The following is an 18,745-nucleotide window of genomic DNA, read 5'->3' as shown; positions in this document are numbered from 1 at the left end:
GGGGAAGGCTGGAGGAAGCCCCAGGTAAGTTCAATATTGCAGTGTCGTGTTCTGTTTAGGGTCCCTTTAATGGCAGGTGCCAAATTTACCATAAGGCTTTGTAGGCACGTGTCTACAGGTGCCTGATAGTGGAAAAGCAGTTCACTCTCCTCCCATAGTGTGTACCCCCCCCCCCCTCCTATTAAGAATCCTGAGCAGAGGGTAAATAAAAGGTTACTCAGCCAGCTCTCAGCATTCCACTGACGAGATCTCCATTCAAGTGGGGGGCACCACTAGCTACTTAATACTGAGGTTACCTAATGCCTGGCTATCTAATGCTAAGGGACACCTGTAGCTACGACGGGCAATAAAAATAAGGGAGAATTGACAGCTTGGACAGCCAGCACACTTGCAGTGCAGTTTGGCGGGGGTTTGTAGGTTCATGGAGGGCAAAGTCTAGAGTGCCAGGACATCTGTGCCTATAGGCTCCTGTGGCCTGTTTAATGGTGTTCCCCAAGTTGAGCGCTCTCACCTGTCTTTCTGTCGCCCCCTTTTTTCTTCCTTCAGCATCTTTCCATCTCCTTCCATGTGGCATCTTTGTCCCCATGTCCTGCCGGCATTTTACGTACATGCATATCTGTAGGGGCTGGAAAAGAGGCATGAGTGGAGATGGAGACACAGGGATCCTGAAGAAAGAAGGAGGCTACACGCTGGCCGAAGAGGTAAGAATTCTCTGCTGCAGCAAATGCCACCTAAAACTGCTATCTTGGGGTGGGGATGGGGGAGACAATGCCACTAATTGGGGGGGTGGGTTGAACAAAAGACACTTAATGGTCCTGTCATCCTGTTGGGGATAAAGGTGCACCTAATAACACCATACAGGCAGTCCCCTACCTGCAAACGACTCAAGTCACAACGTTTCAGAGATACAAAGTTGTCTTCATGTACAAAATATATACAATACTGATTTTTATATTACATATTTTTCTTGTTATACCGCAAGTTTCAGTGTTTTATAAACTGTTATGTAAACTATACAAACCACTTTGAAAGCACATTGAAAACAACCCAAAGTATATACTATATGTCCAAATCCGGAGTTGTCTGAAAGTAAATAATTTATCCCCATTTCAACATGTTTAACACACGGCTCAACATGCAAACAAATTCAACTTGTAAAAAATCTCCCGGAGCGGAACCTGTTTGTAAGTAGGGGAGGGCCTGGATTGCGAGGGTCAGTGGGGACCCATGTTAATTTTTGCCCAATTTTATCTAGACTCCGCCCTGAGCAGCACAAAGCCAATAGCACCTAACTGTCCCTTTTTCTTTGGGAACCAAATACCTCTGTCCCTCTTTCTTCCTCGTTTGTCCCTCTTCTGTTTAAATATATGTATTTTTCTACTGAAAAATGTTTAATTCACTCTAAACTTGATTTCCATCCTTCAAACTGATATATTTCTAATTTTCAAATGGTAATTTGAAGGGAAACTAATTATGATAGAAAGGTCTAGCGTGGTCTGAATGATACAACTACATCTTTTGCTTCAGAATTCTTTAGGATATGCATGAGGTGGGGTGTGGTGGGTGTGGTTAGAGGTGTGGCAGGGGCGTGTCTTAAAGTGTTCCTCTTTCTCATCTCAGCATGTTAGAAGCTATGCCAAGCCTTGTTTTCTCTCTTTATCTGCAGTGGATTTTGTACATCCTAATTCCTTTGTTTTGCTACCTACTAAATTACAGACAATATGCTTTTATTGCCTGGAACCTTCATTGCTAATATCACCACCACAGGATTTTAGTACAAGCAGATGTGTTCCTAGGCAAGGAATAATAAGGCAGAATGAAAATGATCAGTAAGTAATAAGAGGATCCAATGAGTCTATTTATAGACGTAAAATATAATTTTAGATCTCTTATACCAAAAATACACTGCCAGGCCATTTATAATGAGGAGATGATGCATTTCACTAACAACGCATCACATATTTTGGTTGTCAAGGTCTATTCATTTTGATGGGTGCATAGAGGGGCTCGTACTCTGTAAAACGCACATGTCCCTAAGGTATTTTCCCACACATCTCAAAACTGTTCCAGTAGGTTAATTGGCTTCGCCCTAATTGGCCCTATACTGTGGTATGGACATTACATTGGGAGCCCCTCTGAGGGCTGCTAATGGCATGAATTATTCAATGTACTCTATACAGTGCTGTGCATAATGTCAACACTATATAAATGTGTAATAATAACAGTTCCATGAGAGTTAAAATGGTGATCACTGTGCAGGTAACATTAATGCTTTCAATGCTGTAAATTGCGCTTATGTTGTGGCCACCATAAAAAAATCTCCTGGATGAAAATGGGTGATTTTGTTGCTATGTACCTTATTCAGGGCCCGTTTCCACTTGTGCGGTGCGAATCACCGCGGTAAAAATTTTCATGCGGATGCGAATTTTGCATGCGGGTGTATGCGAATTTTTGTGCAAATTCGCATGAAAATTCGCATGAATGACGCTGTATGCGAATTTAACCATGGCAGTGCCGGTGTGTATTTCCATTGATTTCTATCCGAATTTGCATGAAAATTCACATACCAAAGCCGCAGGCGATTTCCCTATTCGCATGCATTCCACTCGCAGGCGAATTCTGCGGCTCTCTTGTGCGTTTTTTCACCACTGAAAAAAACGCACCTCAACAACGCTACAGTGGAAACAGGCCCATCCACTTGCATTACATGTGCGAATCCGCATGCATTAGACGCATGCGGATTCACGATAGTGGAAACGAGCCCTCAGTGTATTTGTATACACTGAGATTGGGAAGCTGCATTATTTTAGCACACAGATGCTAGTGCTGAAAGATATAAACCCAACTCCAACAAAATGTACTTTAGTTTTTGATAGTATTTAGAGTTGTACTGCCATCTCTCAGCTTCTGTCTTTGGGACCTACTTCACTAAAACCTGTCTAGCAGTATGGTTGGGCCTGACTCTTCCATAAAACAATGGTTAGGGCCCTTTTACACTTAATCAGTTGGTGTGCGTTAGTTTGCGTTAGTACGCGTTTTTTCAACAGCATTGCATTATGAAAAAGATTTCAGTTAGAACATGTATAGTGGGAACTGAGCCATAGGGAAACATGGACATTACTTTGAAAATTAGTTTTCTTTCAGTTATAAGGGCCCTTTCACACTTGATTCACAAAGCGGTGCTAACCTAGCACCGTTTTTAAAATGAACTCACGCACAAAGTCCCGCGGGCACAGTGTGATGCACGCAAAAACGTTGCATCGCGGTGCGATGAAAACGGCGCACCTGATGCGCCTATAAGGTCGCATGGGGTGCGACATTAAGGTCGCACCCCATGCGACCTTATAGGCGCATCAGGTGCACCGTTTTCGTCGCACCGCGATGCGACATTTCGCACGCACCACGCCGTGCACGCGCAAAGTTTTGCATGTGGGACTTTGCGCGTGAGTGCTATTTATCCCGCCTAAACTAACTTTAGGCGAGATACAGGGCTTTTCACAAGCGTGCTAACACTTAGCACTGCTTTGTGAATCAAGCCCTTAATGCGTTGGTACGCGTTAGTGTGCGTTTGTGGCCATAGCAGTGCATTGTGTAAAAGCTTTCAGTTAAAGGACCACTATTGCGAAAATCATAAACATTTTAAATAACATCAACACATACAAATAAGAAGGACATTTCTTCCAGAGTAAAATGAGCCACAAATTACTTTTCTCCTATGTTGCTGTCGCTTACAGTAGGTAGTAAAAATCTGACCGAATTGACAGGTTTTGGACTAGCTCATCTTCTCATGGGAGATTCTCGGAGTTTTGTTTATTTTCAAAAGCACTCAGTAAAGGGCACTTGCTCTGCCCAACTCCCAAAAAAGTGTGAAAACAGGTAGGGGGGTGGCTGTCTGCATCTTCATACAAATTCTTTTTCAGGGATGGTCTCTTTAGAAATAATAAAAGCCTTGCAGAGAATCCCCTTTGAAGAGATGGACTAGACCAAAACCTGTCAGTTCTGTCAGATTTCTACTGCTTGCTGTAAGTGACAGCAAAATAGTAAAAAAAGTAATTTATGGCTCATTTTACTCTGGAAGAAACATACTTCTTATATGTATATGTACAATTTTCGCGATAGAGGGCCTTTAAAAACGCATATAGTGGGAACTGTGCCATAGGAAAACATGGGCATTACTTTGAAAATCAGTTTTCTTTCAGTTTTAAATGAAAGCAACTGGTTAAGTGTAAAAGGGGCTCATCCAGCAATAACATTTACATGACTGCAGCATCACTGGCATGCGGGATCCCTCGTTGGCACCTCATTGCTTCCCTGCGAGCGTATTCCTGACGTCTTCTCGGTGATCTCCGTTCTCCTTCCTTCATCGTTTCCTGTCCCTCGTGGTGTCGGGCGTACGCAGCATCATGACATCAGGCAGCAAATTCAAATTTTTTTTTTGTATTGGATGCAATACAAACATCAAAACTTTTTTTTAATTATATTGCATGCATGCCATGGTCCGCCAAAATGCTTACAATATAAAGAACGCTTAAAGGGACTCCGAGCAGTGCAGAAACTATGGAAAGATGCATATCATTTTAAAGCTCTCTTTCTCCTCTTTCCAATGATATATAAACCACCGCCCTCCGCCTTTTAGTTTTTGCTATTTTCGCGATCGAAATTGCCGCGCCGCGATTTCGATCGCGAAAATAGAGAAAACTAAAAGGTGTAGGGCAACGATTTAGGGGTCGTCAGAAAGAGTAGAAAGAGAGCTTTAAAATGATATCCATCTTTCCATGGTTACTTGTATTACACAGGGCGACTTTTTCTCAAAGTCAGCAGCTCCATTCAGCAGAATGGAGCTGTTGACTTTAGGAAAAAGTCGCCCTGTGTAATACAATGTAAACATGGAAAGATGGATATCATTTTAAAGCTCTCTTTCTCCTCTTTCTGACGATACTTAAACCGCCACCCTACGCCTTTTAGTTTTCTCTATTTTCGCGATCGAAATCGCGGTTGCAAAAATAGCAAAAACTAAAAGGCGTAGGGCGGCGGTTTATATATCATGGGGAAGAGGAGAAAGAGAGCTTTAAAATGATATGCATCTTTCCATAGTTTCTGCACTGCTCGGAGTCCCTTTAAACCATTGCACCTCTTTCGGTACAAAAATTGTGTGTCAATTAAATGCCGCGGAGCTTACTGCGAGCCCTGGTTGTGCCGTCTTGCGTCATCAAGACTGAGAAAGCGGTCGGGAAGGAGTCAGGCGGTACCTTTTACTGTCTTGCTGGTTGTGGAGCTGCATACATGCGCAAATATTTGTCAGGATTCCCAGGTCTTGGGCCCCGTATGTAAGTTTTATTGATTTTTATTTCGCTTTCTTTATGGCTTATGCTAGGTTTACACTTAGATCTGCCGTTTGTTTGCTTGTTTTATCTATACCGGATTCCTGGATGCTATACCTGGGCTAAGATAAGGAGTGCTGGACATCTGGATCCCTTGGTGATCGTTTCTTGGCTCCCTTTACCACGGAATACGAGACACACAACCTTATGATGTGGGTTGTTAACAGCTGGTAAGCTCCTTTTAGTCCTTTGGGTGATGCTCTACCACTTGAATTTATGAAATGGAAGATCGCTGTAGTGAAGTATAGCTGATTGTGAATTGTAGGACTCACGTTATATGTGCTGATTTCTTATACTATTATACTATTTCTGTGCAGACTTTTGTCTATTGTCTATTGTCAGCAGCGATAAAATGTTATATGTATCCTGCAGTGTATGTATCTTAGTCTAGGGCCAGTCTAGGGTTTTTTTTTTAAACAAAACACACTACAAATAGCAGCAGCAATCAAATAGCAGCAAAAGAAATCTCTATTTGTGAGAAGAAAAGGGGGTGAAATTCATTAGGGTGCTAAGTTGTATGACCGAGCAATAAACCAGGGCTTTTCAATCTTTTCACTAATTGTACCACTTTTATCACCTGAAAATTTACAAGTACCACCCGTGTGCCTGCGCAGTAGAGCGCACCCGATCAGGCTTGGCTGTTTCCACCAGAATCCAAGCAGAGAGCTGCTACTGCATTTGCAGGTATGCGGACAAGGAGATGTTTGGGTGTCCTATCGCTGGATCCCCTCTACTGTGGAGGAAGGGGGAAGCCTCTTTAGCCCCCTGATGTCCTCGCTGTCCTGCCCTGCAGAATAGTTCAGACCTCAGATCAGCAGTAACCTGACTATCACTATGCACCATTCGCCTGGCTGTCTCTTCACCACTGATCTGAGGTCACAGGGCAGCACAGCGAGGAGCGAGCGAGGGGGAGCTGAACTTTGTGGAGGCAAGATGGGAACAGGACAAGTGGCAGGCAAACCTGAGGTGTACCACCTGGCTCACAGCAAAGTAGCACTGCAATAAACCATTAAAGTTGTGACGTGCCGGACCTCAAGTGGTTAAAGAAAAGTAAAATTTGCACACTAGAAGGATTTGTAGTAAAATTCAAATACTCTGGCCAAATTAGCACATATCACTGGAGAAGACCTTGATGTGGAAGGTAAGAGAAGGCGGAAGTGGTAGGGAATAAGATGGACAGATGACATTTATGAAGCTGGCCGCTGCCAAGGTGATGGCCACATTCTGAAGCTTCATTCTTGATAAGTTTTGTTGTGTTGGAGATTTCATCATCCAAGGCATTTGTCTACAAGAATATGTCAATTTCTTAAATGTTATGGCGCCACAGCTGCGCAATTCATTCTGGAAATGTGTGTGCAGTGTTAGTCTATGGAGATTCCCTCTGGGTCCCCTAAAAGTAGACTAGCGCCTGCAAAACTGCTTTAGGGCTCAAACCCACTAGCAGCCTTTTCTAAACGCTAGTGATTTTATAAAGCTCTTGGAAATGCAATGCTATTGGGGATTTTTATAAAAGCACATTACTCAAGTGGTATCATACCCATAGCACAACATTAGCATTAGCAAGAGCTTTTCAAATCCCAAAGCGCTCATAAAAGCGCTCCTAGTGGGTTCTAGGTCCTGAAGTCTTCAGATTTCACAAATGAATTTTCCATTGAAATGTGCAATGAATGTGTAGGCACTGCTTTTCAGCTTGTGCACGCTGTAATCCATGGGTCCCTCTTGCACCTTCTTTTTATTATGTTCACTGACTGATCATCCACTGTCAGGAACCAATGATGCCTGCGACAGCTGTATTTCTCCAGTGGTTTAATAGATATATACCCACGGCAAGACAGCTAGTGAGCACTGAGCAGCGGCTTTGGTTGCACACTTAAGAGCCATTCCCTAAGCTATGTTGACTCCATTAAGGCTGCAGATAGGGGATCCAACATCAGACCTAGAGGATGATGGACAACCAGGTTACAGCCAAAGCATCTCAGGCTATTCTATCATTGATTGTGTGTTATAATTAGTCTGACTCTTCAGATGAGGTTTTCTATACATACATTTATCATATTGGCTTCGTATTGTACCTGTGAGCAGGGTTAAAGCTAAAGATACTAATAAGAAAGCATATTTATAGTGCTGTGGAGGATGTCGGCACTATATAAATACTAAATAATAATAATAATAATTTATAGAACTTTGTTCTAGATTAAAAAAAAAGACTTGAAGGATCATTATCACGACAAATTGTGAAATTTGAAATACATGAAAATGCATACATAAAAAGTACTGTGTACAAGAAGAGTGAATTGTGCTATAAATTAATTTTCTCCTATGTTGCCAGAACTTATATTAGGTAGCCAATCTCCCTATGGGGGATTCTCGGGGGTTTTCTTTACTTTTAAAGGCACTTAGTGGACAGCAGTTGCTCAGTCGCCTGCCAGAATAGTGTGCAAACAGGTAGGGGGGGTGGCCTGCATCTTTATATAGATCCTTTCCTGGGGATGCTTTTATAAAGAATAATGAAATACTGAGAATACCCCATGAAAAGATGGACTAGTCGAAAACCTGTCAGTTCCATTACATTTCTACAAAACTACAGTGACAGCAACACAGAATAAAGGGAATTTATTCTAATCTACTTACATGTATTTTAAATTTTAATTTTTTTTGTTGCATTAGCGGTGCTTTAAAGCCCTTCTTCTCTATATTTTAACGCATATTTACTGTACTTTTATAGCAATTTGCAGCAAAGGAGGAGCTTGCTAGGAGGAAATGGGCAAGGGTGCATATTCACTTCTTGCCTCTCCTTATGCCCCCTCCCACCAAAGCACACAGAAGAATGTAAATAATGCATTATTTGCCATATAATTGCTACATTCTTTCCTCAAGCTCCCATGCTGACTGCCTCAGTATGTCTGGCAGCTGGAAGAATCGGCTTTGATGTCACTAAATGTTAGGGCTTGGTTCTTGGTTTGGTGCTTGTGTTCTGCTACAACATGAACAATACCAACACCTGTGAGATTTATTGCCAGGTTTTTGGCTCTGGGATGGCACTGAGCTATACCATAGCCAGTGATGTTGCTCAGAAAATTCTGTCACCCAATGCTTGGATTTCCAGCTGGGGCTAAAAAAAAATAATGTAAGTATCTTTTAGGGTTAGGTGTCATTTGGATGGGTTAAGGAGACACGTCAAGGCTCTGAGAAAGATTTTGAAGTAACCTCATGGGACAACTGTGCACACTCTAGATTCTCGGCCAAAGTAGCCGTTTGGGTTCCATCTACTGTGTGAATGAGAGTTTAGTATGAGGGGGTATGATAGGGGAAGAATAGGTTTAGACATGAGGGTTAGAAGGTTACAGTTAGGCCTCAGAAAAGTTAACGTTATGGGGCAGGATGGGGTAAGGGGTCCTATAGGACTCAAAGTGCATGATGCCAAATATCGCCCATTACAGATCACTGCTGTTCAGTACAGACTAGGGATGCTCATTCGGATTTCACAGAATTTAAATTTCCAATCAGAAAATGGAACTCGGAAATCAGATTTCTGCAGAAATGCTGCATTACTGCCATTCGGCAACTTTAGCCCAATCACAGGACTAGAAATCAATGGACAAATCAGAGAATGCAGAAACAACTCGGAAGTATTTGGCCAATCAGAAAATGCGAAGAAAATGACCAAAAAAAACACTACTCGGAAATCCGAACTTGGAAATCGGATTTCTGTAGAAATACTGCATTACCACAGCTCCGTAATTTTAGCCCAATCACAGAACTCGGAAGCACTGGACTAATCAGAGAACGCAGAGTCAACTTAGAAGTATTTGGCCAATCAGAGATGCAAAACATGACCCCCCAAAAAAATACTCGGAAATCCGAACTCGGAAATTGGAAACTGAACGGAATTTCATGAAATCGGTAATTGGCATTGGCGGAAATTGGAATCTCTGTGGAATCGGAAATTGACATTTCCGACCATCCCTAGTAAAGACAGGCAGTGGGGTTTTCAGTACCATAAGTGGCCCAGTAAGGAGGGGCCAGTAATGGGGGGAGGAGAGGAAGAGACAGTATGTTACCTGCCTCCTTCTTGCGAGGTTTAACGAGCAGGCATAAGTGAAAGCTTCCCAGTTTGACAACTCTGGGAAGGGAAAACAGGTCTTGAAGTACTGTTTAGATCAAGGTGGGAGGTCTTCAGAGGAATAGATGATAACCAATCAAGGTCACCATTACACTAATCCCTCCCTGTTTAGCATTAACCAATGAGAAAAAGATATTAAACTCTGGAGATCTTCTGGCATCTTAGAGTATGTCCTTTTGCCTAGGCTTTTAAAACCTCTAACCACCCATTAGTCTTTTAGTATGGGGGGCCCAGGGCTCAATTCTTTCTCCCCTGCTTTTTACTATTTACATATTACCACTTGGAAAACTAATCCAAAAACATGGCCTGACATACAACTGCTATGCCGACGACACCCAACTATATCTTTCCTTCAAGCCTGGTGTGACAGACCCAACTCCAACTGTAAATGCCTGCTTAGCCAAACTACAGCAATGGATGAGTGACAACTAGCTGAGACTAGATGCAGATAAAACTAAAGTCCTCCTGATCGGTGGGCAGCACACGACAACCAAACCACTTCCCCTCGCAGTCTTCACCACTGGGAATAGGAGGCGCATATCTTCACGACTCTAATTGATAGGGATTAAAACTTCAGAACTCACATCTCTGCTGTGGTGAAATCATCCTATTTTCACCTGAAGAACATTGCAAAAATCAAGCACCTCATCCCCCCAAAAGATCTACCAACTTTAGTCCATGCCTTCATCACATCCCAACTGGACTATTGCAATGCTCTCTACAGCGTCCTTCCAAAAAAGGACTTGTACCGCCTACAGCTGATACAGAATACTGCTGCCAGACTGTTAACCAACCCGTCACTGCCACATAACACCAGTCCTGCACCCCCTTCAGTGGATCCTATTCAAGATCGGCCTACTGACATTTAAGTCACTACATAATCTAGGCCCTGGATACATGAAATAAATGTTGCAGCTGCATAGGAATCCCTGCAATCTCAGATCCACAGGTTCTAATAATCTAGTCATACCCAGAGTCCACCGGACAATGTTTGGTCCCAGAGCCTTCTGTCATACCGCCCCTACGTTATGGAACTCCTTACCTTAGCAGATCAGGACAGCTCCATCTCTGGTCTTGTTTAAATCCAGTCTGAAAACCCACCTGTTCAGTTTGGCATTTGCAGAAATATAATTTTTGGGGTGTTAATACTTCATCCTACTACCAATTACTGAATCTGAGAGAGCCTAAGCACTTTGAGTCCTATGGGAGAAAAGCACTATAAAAACATTATTGTTATACTATGTTTGGTTATCCTCAGTCAGATAGCAACCATGGTGTGTGACAGGCTCAAGCTGCTGCCTTCACATAGTGTGAATAAGAGGCCAGGCCTGCAGACTCATTAGTCCTCAAATGGAGAAGATGCGACTTCTTTTGTTTTTCCTACACTTCACCCTTTTCCAGGGGCGGACTGACAACTCATGGGGCCCCCGGGCAATAGGAGATTATGGGGCCCCACATACCAGTGTTTTCCCACCTTTCACGTTATATTTTTACAGACTAAGATATAATAATTTATTGACAACAGTAAATATGTTATATTGAGATATTACATAGTGACAAAAACCGCTGCGCCGCGCGTAGCGCGGCGCGCCAAAAAATGGGTGTGGTCACGCAACAGAATGTGGGCGTGGTCATGGGTGGGGCAAAATATACATGACCTTAGCAGTGGTGTAAAAGGTCTGCTGGGGAAGTTTGCACTCTGCCATAGTGCTTTCCCATAATGCTTCTACATGTAATCTGACAGCATTTCACAAAAAATCCATGCAATTTGGCAGAGGTTCCTCCAAAATACAGATAATATGGCAGTCGTTCCCCCAAAATAGACGTTATCTGGCAGCAGCGGTTCCCCCAAATATACATAATTTGGCAGCGGATCACCAAAAATACATGTAGCAGCAGTGGTTCCCCCAAAATACACAGAATCTGGAAGCAGCAGTTCCCCCATTATACACAATCTGGCAGCGGTTCCCCAAAAATACACATAATCTGGCAGCTGTTTCTCAAAATACACTTAATCTGGCAGCAGCAGTTCCCCAAAAATAGGTGCTCCCAGTATAGGTAACCAGGTCAAAGGGTATCCCCAGTGGAAGTATCCAGGTCTATAGGTTTTCCCAGTGCAGGTATCCAGGTCTATAGGTGTCCCCAGTATAAGTAGCCTAATCTACAGGTGTCCCCAGAATAGATAACCAGGTCTATAGATGTCCCCATTTAAGATAGCCAGGTCTATAGATGTCCCCAGTTAAGATAGCCAGGTCTATAGCTGTCCCCAGTATAGGTAGCCAGGTCTACAGGTGTCTCCAGAATAGGTAGCCAGGCCTATAGGTGTCCCCAGTACAGATAGCCAGGTCTATAGGCGTCTCCTGTATAGATAGCCAGGTCTTTAGGTGTCCCCAGTATATGTAGCCAGGTGTATAGGTGTCCCCAGTATAGCCAGGTCTATAGGTGCCCCCAGTATATGTAGTCAGGTGTATAGGTGCCCCCGGTATATGCAGTCAGATGTATAGGTCTCCCCAGTATAGCCAGGTGTATAAGTGCCCCCAGTATATGCAGCCAGGTGTATAGGTGTCCCCAGTATAGCCAGGTTTATAGGTGCCCCCAGTATATGTAGCTAGGTCTATAAGTGCCCCCAGTATATGTAGTCAGGTGTATAAGTGCCCCCAGTATATGTAGTCAGGTGTATAGGTGCCCCCAGTATATGCAGCCAGATGTATAGGTGTCCCCAGTATAGCCAGGTTTATAGGTGCCCCCAGTATATGTAGCTAGGTCTATAAGTGCCCCCAGTATATGTAGCCAGGTGTATAGGTGCCCCCAGTATATGCAGCCAGGTGTATAGGTCTCCCCAGTATAGCCAGGTCTGTAAGTGCCCCCAGTATATGTAGCTAGGTCTATAAGTGCCCCCCCAGTATATGTAGTCAGGTGTATAAGTGCCCCCAGTATATGTAGTCAGGTGTATAGGTGCCCCCAGTATATGCAGCCAGATGTATAGGTCTTCCCAGTATAGCCAGGTCTATAGGTGCCCCCAGTATATGCAGCCAGGTGTATAGGTCTCCCCAGTATATGCAGCCAGGCTTGTAGGTGTCTCCAGGAGGGGAGACAGCCAGTGAAGGAGGGCGATGGGCATAGCAGCGGAGAAGGGGGGAAGTTTCCCCCCCCTCCTCTCACCTTGGGGCCCCCCTTCCTGGCTGTCCCCTCCGTAATCTGTAAGACAGCTGGAAGCGGCTGACAGCGGGCGGAGACTTACCGCTGTTCAGCCACCGGAGGCATCGCTGATCTGTGTGCAGCTAGTCTGGGCTTCTCAAGCCCACACTAGCTGCACACAGATCAGCGATCCCTCCAATGGCTGAACAGCGTCTCCGCCCGCTGTCAGCCGCTTCCAGCTGTCTTACAGATTACGGAGGGGAGAGCCAGGAAGGGGGGCCCCAAGGTGAGAGGAGGGGGGGGAAACTTCCCCCCTTCTCCGCTGCTATGCCCATTGCCCTCCTTCACTGGCTGTCTCCCCTCCTGGCTGCTCAGGGTTCTATGGCGGGTGGCGGGCCCCCCCTGACCACGGGCCCTCGGTCCGTGCCCGAGTGCCCTAATGGTCAGTCCGCCCCTGCCCTTTTCCACTTGTGAGTGATACAAGTCCCTCCCCCGCCCCACCCCCATGTTGCCCTAGTACTGGTACTACCACTAATAGCATAGCTCCCAACTGTCCCTCTTTTGGAGGGACAGTCCCTCTTTGGAAGCCATGTCCCTCTGTCCCTCTTTCCTCCTCATGTGTCCCTCTTTCTACGTAAATATGGGTATTTTTCTCCTGAAAAATGTGTTTGACTCTAAACTTTATCCCCATCCTATAAATTGATGTATTTCTAATTTTCAAATGTTAATATGAAGGAAAATGAACAGGATAGAAAGGATTGAGTAATAAAACAACATATTTTTTTGACGAAATCTTCATGATATTCATGATTAGGGGTGTGCCAGGGGTGTGGCTTAAGTGTCCCTCTTTCTCATCTCAAAAAGTTGGGAGGTATGGCTAATACTATATGTGTATTATTTTCAGTGATTAAGAATTTGTCAGCTTATACTTTATAACACAGAATATACAGTATTCCTCCAGCTATAAACAGCCTTTTTATGTCTCCGTACAAAGATGTTTGGAGCTAATGCACACTGGAGCATGCAGCTATGAAATCCCATGTGCATGCAGAGAGGCTGAAAACATGTACTTATGATGCCTTTGGAAAGATAACGTAATTGGAAGCTTCATATTTACTTAAAGTGACACTGAAGTGAAAAAAAATCCTCATTGATATAATGAATTGTATGTGTAGTATGGATAATTAATAGAGCATTAGTAGCATATAAAAGATTTTCATATTTTTATTTTCAGTTATATTGCTTTTTTTAGATAACATTGCATTATTCTCTAATATTTGCAGTTTAAAAACTACACTCTGTATTTTAAACTATGAAACAGAGCAGAAATAATGACCTTTTGAACTTCCCTGCAGTAAAACCTAATCTGAAGTTGTCTTTAACTGTAGTGGATCAGCCTCGGAAGAAGCACCGTCATGCAAAATGCGGCCGTTAGGCTACCGTTTTTGCCCTGCACCCACCACCCCCACCCTCTGATATGGTAGGACATCTATCTCATGCAATAATCTTAAAAGCACTAGTTGTTTACACATGACTTTTGCACCTACCTCATTGAATGCAAGATATTTATATGTTGTGATTTAAATCACACTAAAAACATGATTAAACTTGAATCAACTGCAGTGCCTGATGGAACTTTTTCTTTTCTCTGATGATCCATGATATATATATCTACAAGCAACATCATGAGCACGCAGTTTCTTTAATCAAGGTGGCTTTTGAATGTCTGTCATTTCCTACCTCTAGTGATACGACTGCATGCCTTGTAGTGCCGGTAGACCCTACACTTCCCGACTTGATCGGAGTTAGTATAGCTGCCCTTCCCCCAGTGTAGTAGTATAGTTGCCCCCAGTGTAGCTAGCATAGTTGCCCCCAGTGTAGGTAGTATAGTTGCCTCAGGAGGGGGAAGCAACGCTAGAAGGAGAGGCAGCGGGGACAGTGGTGGGGAGGGGGGCCTAACCCCCCCTCCCTCACCTGGGTCCCCTCCTTCGGCTCTCTCCCCCTCCAGGATAGCGGTGGCAAGGAGGCACGGCGGGTGAGCAAGCGGACAGCGGAGCATTACTCACCTTCAGACTTCTGCGTTCCAAGCGCTGGAGCACATCGTCCCCGTCGTTACAGGTCTCCGCCTTCAATGCCGCCCACTGTGCTTCCTGATTAGCAGAGGCTTCCTGATTAGCAGAAGCACAGTGAGCGGCATTGAAGACGGAGATCTGTGACGACTGCGACGCTGCGTTCCAGCACTTGGAACGCGGATGTCAGAAGGTGAGTAGTCCTCCGCCTGCTGCTCCTGCTTGCTTCCGCGATTCTGGAGAGAGAGAGAGCTGAACTAGGAGACCCAGGTGAGGGAGGGGGGGTTCTGTCCCCTCTACCCGCCGCTGTCCCCACTCTGCCCCTTCTTCTAGCGCTGCTTCCCCTCCTTCCTGCTGTGGTGCTGTAGGGGCCAGGGGGCTTGGTGACACCCCCTTGCCTGTCAATCACCCAGTGCGCTACACCCCGCTGCGCCCAATGATAGGAACGCCACTGAAGTAAATCTGCACCCAAATTACATGTACTCAGATGTGAACTATAACATTGCAGCTATAGCAGCACCCATATCAGGTGCTACATGGCTACATGCATGCACCAAATTGACCTGCTTCGAGCCCGGGGGTCCTCCTACCATCTCTTGAGGGGGAAAAAATCAGTACTACCTTAAAAGTGAATTATTGGCCAGGGAAGGATGTTTCTGATCATTTCATGCACCAAGTAGTGCTGAGCAGAGAACACCAGAGTGCTATAAATAATAGTTAAAGGAAGAAAGAGGAATTTGGAATACTTTGAAGTTTCTCATAATGACTATAATTTACCTCTGTTTTCAATTCAGTCAGCATGAAATTAAAAGGCTGTCACATTGCTGACACCTTGTGCCGGAATATGGTCTAAATGTGTCAACAATGTGACTGGCTGCACTTAGGGATCTCTCTATACACAAGAAAGGAGGAAGAAACAAGAAGTTAAAGAGTGAACTGTGACATTAAAAAGTCTTTTCCAACCCGCCACATCTTCCGATCGGCTGTCAGAAACTCCAGCAATCCTTTCACAATGAAACTCCAGCTTCACGGAGAAAAAAAAATAATCCTTTAAACTGCTGAGCAGTTATGTATATTAAATATAATTTACAATGCTTCTCTGCTGCCATTCTGTGCAGTGTTATTATTATTATACCGCTGTACATTAAATAATAGGGGCTACAAATGACACGTTTCAGGCTCATATGCACTTCCAATATGATAATCATTCCAAAATGGCAACTCTTGGATGTTTCCAATGGCCTTTCCCGTATAGGGAAAACAGACATGCTTTTTTTGTCTCTAGCACTGCCCTTCCAGTGAAGTTAAAGAGGAACTCCAGTGAAAATAATGTAATTAAAAAAAAGTGCATTTTTACAATAATTATGTATAAATGATTTAGTCAGTGTTTGCCCATTGTAAAATCTTTCCTCTCCCTGATTTATATTCTGACATTTATCACATGGTGACATTTTTACTGCTGGCAGGTGATGTCAGTGGAAAGAGATGCTGCTTGCTTTTTTGGCAGTTGGAAACAGCTGTTATTTCCCACAATGCAAACGGCTCCCACAGTGAGATGTCAGAACCATGGTCCTGACATCACATTGTGGAAGGGGTTTCACAACAATATCTAGAGCCCCCTGATGACCCGTTTGTGAAAAGGAAAAGATTTCTCATGGGAAAGGGGGTATCAGTTACTGATTGGAATGAAGTTTAACTCTTGGTTATAGTTAATCTTTAAGCCTAGGCTGTTTAGCTGTTAAGCTGTGTGGAATTTCCCAGCAGTAGTACTGTGCAGGCACAGAATGCTCCCAGTGACAGGCGCATGATAGGCCGAGCCACACATGTGCAGTACACCCCCACTGGTGGAATCCTGATGGCCTAGGTTGCCTGAAGGGGGCTGAAGGAAGCTCCAGGTATGTATACATTTTTTCCTGTTCCTCTCAGGATTCCTATACGTTTTTTCCTAGGAGATATTTTCATGCCTTATTAATAACATGTATTTTAAGCCACCAGTAAGCAAGAGAATACAATCATTTTAACAGTACTTGTTCATCTACTTTTTAATACTTTGATTTCATTTAACTTTTTATTTACTTAAAGGAACACTATTGGTTAACATATTTTTTTCAATTGAGATATGAAATGTTTGGGAAGTGCTGCTACGTACTGGTGTATACATTTGAATCCTTATCTTTTTGTTTACTTTTATCTAATTCCTTTCACACTTTTCTGATGGCAATTCTGATGGCAGAGTTTGCCATGAGGGGAGGGGGAATTCCCTCACAGTGCATCTGTTATTCCTGTGTGTGTGTGAGAGAAAACTCTGCCTGTCTCTGACTGAGCTCTCTGCAGAGGACAGAGGAAATATATGTTATGTGCAACATAAAAATTTGTAATTGTGTGCGAAACCTGATACCTGACAGGCTTTCAATATAACACTGCAATATTACACTGTTCTTAGCATGTCAGACTGCAGAGATTCATACCTCTGCAAATGAGACATTCCAAACGTAGCTAAATCCTACACACAATGAATTAAAGCTTTTGCCTCAAATATTTAACCTGAAAAGTTGGAAAATGTTTACTTAGACATTATTTGTGAATTGTCATTTTAGAACACTTGGTTTAATAGTGTTCCTTTAACTTTTATTTTGATACGTTTTATTTAAAACATGATAAAAGATGATGAAAAGTTATCTCCTAGGATGAAACTTAGGAGAAAACGTTAATAGGATCGGGCTCAATCTCTCTTGGCTACAACAGAACAAAAAATGTTTCTCTGTTTCTGAAGACATATGACATAAACTTTTCCTGTAAAAAGGTTTGAATCAAGGTAATTTCTATTGGGTTTTGTAACAGAAAATAGCATTGCCAACATAAGGCATCATCAGCATAAATCGTAGATTATTACATTTATGAAAGATTTAGACAGGTCTATGTAACAATAGGTCTAAAAAGTTCTAAACTATGCAACATCATTCGTTTCTTCTACGTAATGTATTCAAAACATACGTGCGCTACTAGCTGTTCATTTCACATATTAATCTGCAAACTGTACGATTGTCTTTTTCCAAGTAGAATTCAGATTGCTTCACTCGCTAAAAGATCCATTCCACCAAATGATGAAGACATTCTGCTCTCCAAATTGGCCTCAAGAGGCCACAGCTGGGAACGCATCCAACCCATTGCTTACAGGAGCCCCATACTGAAAGAAATATGCATGCTGCCCATTGCTGATCTCATTCTACAAAATTATACTTGCCTGGCCATTGTACTGCTCCTCTACCTGCAATACTTTCCAAAACACTGACCCAAAATAAGTATGTAGAGCAGTTGTTCTGATTCCACTGGTTGTGTGCTTGCCTCGGGTCAGAACGCAGAAGCCAAAAGGTCAGCTGAATAGTTATGCTGGTATCATTCATAAGAAGGCTTCAGTAATAGCTTCTTCCACATTATTTTCAGTACAAAATAGTCTTGTATCGTGTTAGCTAAGAAAAATATGTATTTAGACATGACCAGGATCAGGACAAGATCCTTCAGTGCATATATGCTAAAGTGCTTAACCCACCCTCTTCTGCATCATACCTTGATTGCGTGCTCAGGTTTTAGGTGCCCCCATCACTCTTTCAGGATATTACCACCCCCCCCCCCCCCCCTTCGCCCTTCATAAGCAGACCCTGCTTGCAACTTACTCGCCTGAGAGGTGATCACTATTCAACTTATCCCCATTCCCTCCCCAGCAACTATCTCCCATGCGTAAAATTACATGTAAAGACTCGAGTCTCAACAACCAGCCCTGCTGACATTGCCACACCTTCACAAGGGGCACAGCAAAGGGAGTCCCTATTACGGTGCTCCTGCACAAGTTGGGCACCGGGTGGTGCTGATAATAATCAATATTGGTAATTTAAATTACCAATATTTTACAATGCACTACCCGGCACCCATTCTCACTTGAACTCTCCCCTCCGCCTATCCCTAATCCCTCCCTCTAAGTGCCTTAAACAACCCCCCACCTAATGCCTATCCCTAATGCCCCCCCCCCCCTTTAA

General features: G+C 43.5%; 2 long non-coding RNA genes across 2 annotated transcripts in view; one reads left to right on the top strand and one right to left on the bottom strand.

Moving 5' to 3' along the window:
- Nucleotides 1-536: 536 nt before the first annotated feature.
- LOC137522846 (uncharacterized) overlaps nt 537-18,745 on the bottom strand; it is a 43,922-nt gene continuing 25,713 nt past the window's right edge. The window contains exon 3 of the long non-coding RNA XR_011022459.1: nt 537-625. This is a non-coding gene — a long non-coding RNA (uncharacterized lncRNA). The remainder of the gene's footprint in view (nt 626-18,745) is intronic.
- LOC137522845 (uncharacterized) overlaps nt 550-18,745 on the top strand; it is a 36,103-nt gene continuing 17,907 nt past the window's right edge. The window contains exons 1-3 of the long non-coding RNA XR_011022458.1: nt 550-701; nt 5,375-5,551; nt 14,031-14,122. This is a non-coding gene — a long non-coding RNA (uncharacterized lncRNA). The remainder of the gene's footprint in view (nt 702-5,374; nt 5,552-14,030; nt 14,123-18,745) is intronic.

This window comes from Hyperolius riggenbachi, chromosome 6, assembly GCF_040937935.1.
Source record: "Hyperolius riggenbachi isolate aHypRig1 chromosome 6, aHypRig1.pri, whole genome shotgun sequence".
Lineage (NCBI taxonomy): Eukaryota > Metazoa > Chordata > Amphibia > Anura > Hyperoliidae > Hyperolius > Hyperolius riggenbachi.
Note: the sequence above shows the minus strand (reverse complement) of the source record. Positions and strands in the feature narration are given on the sequence as shown.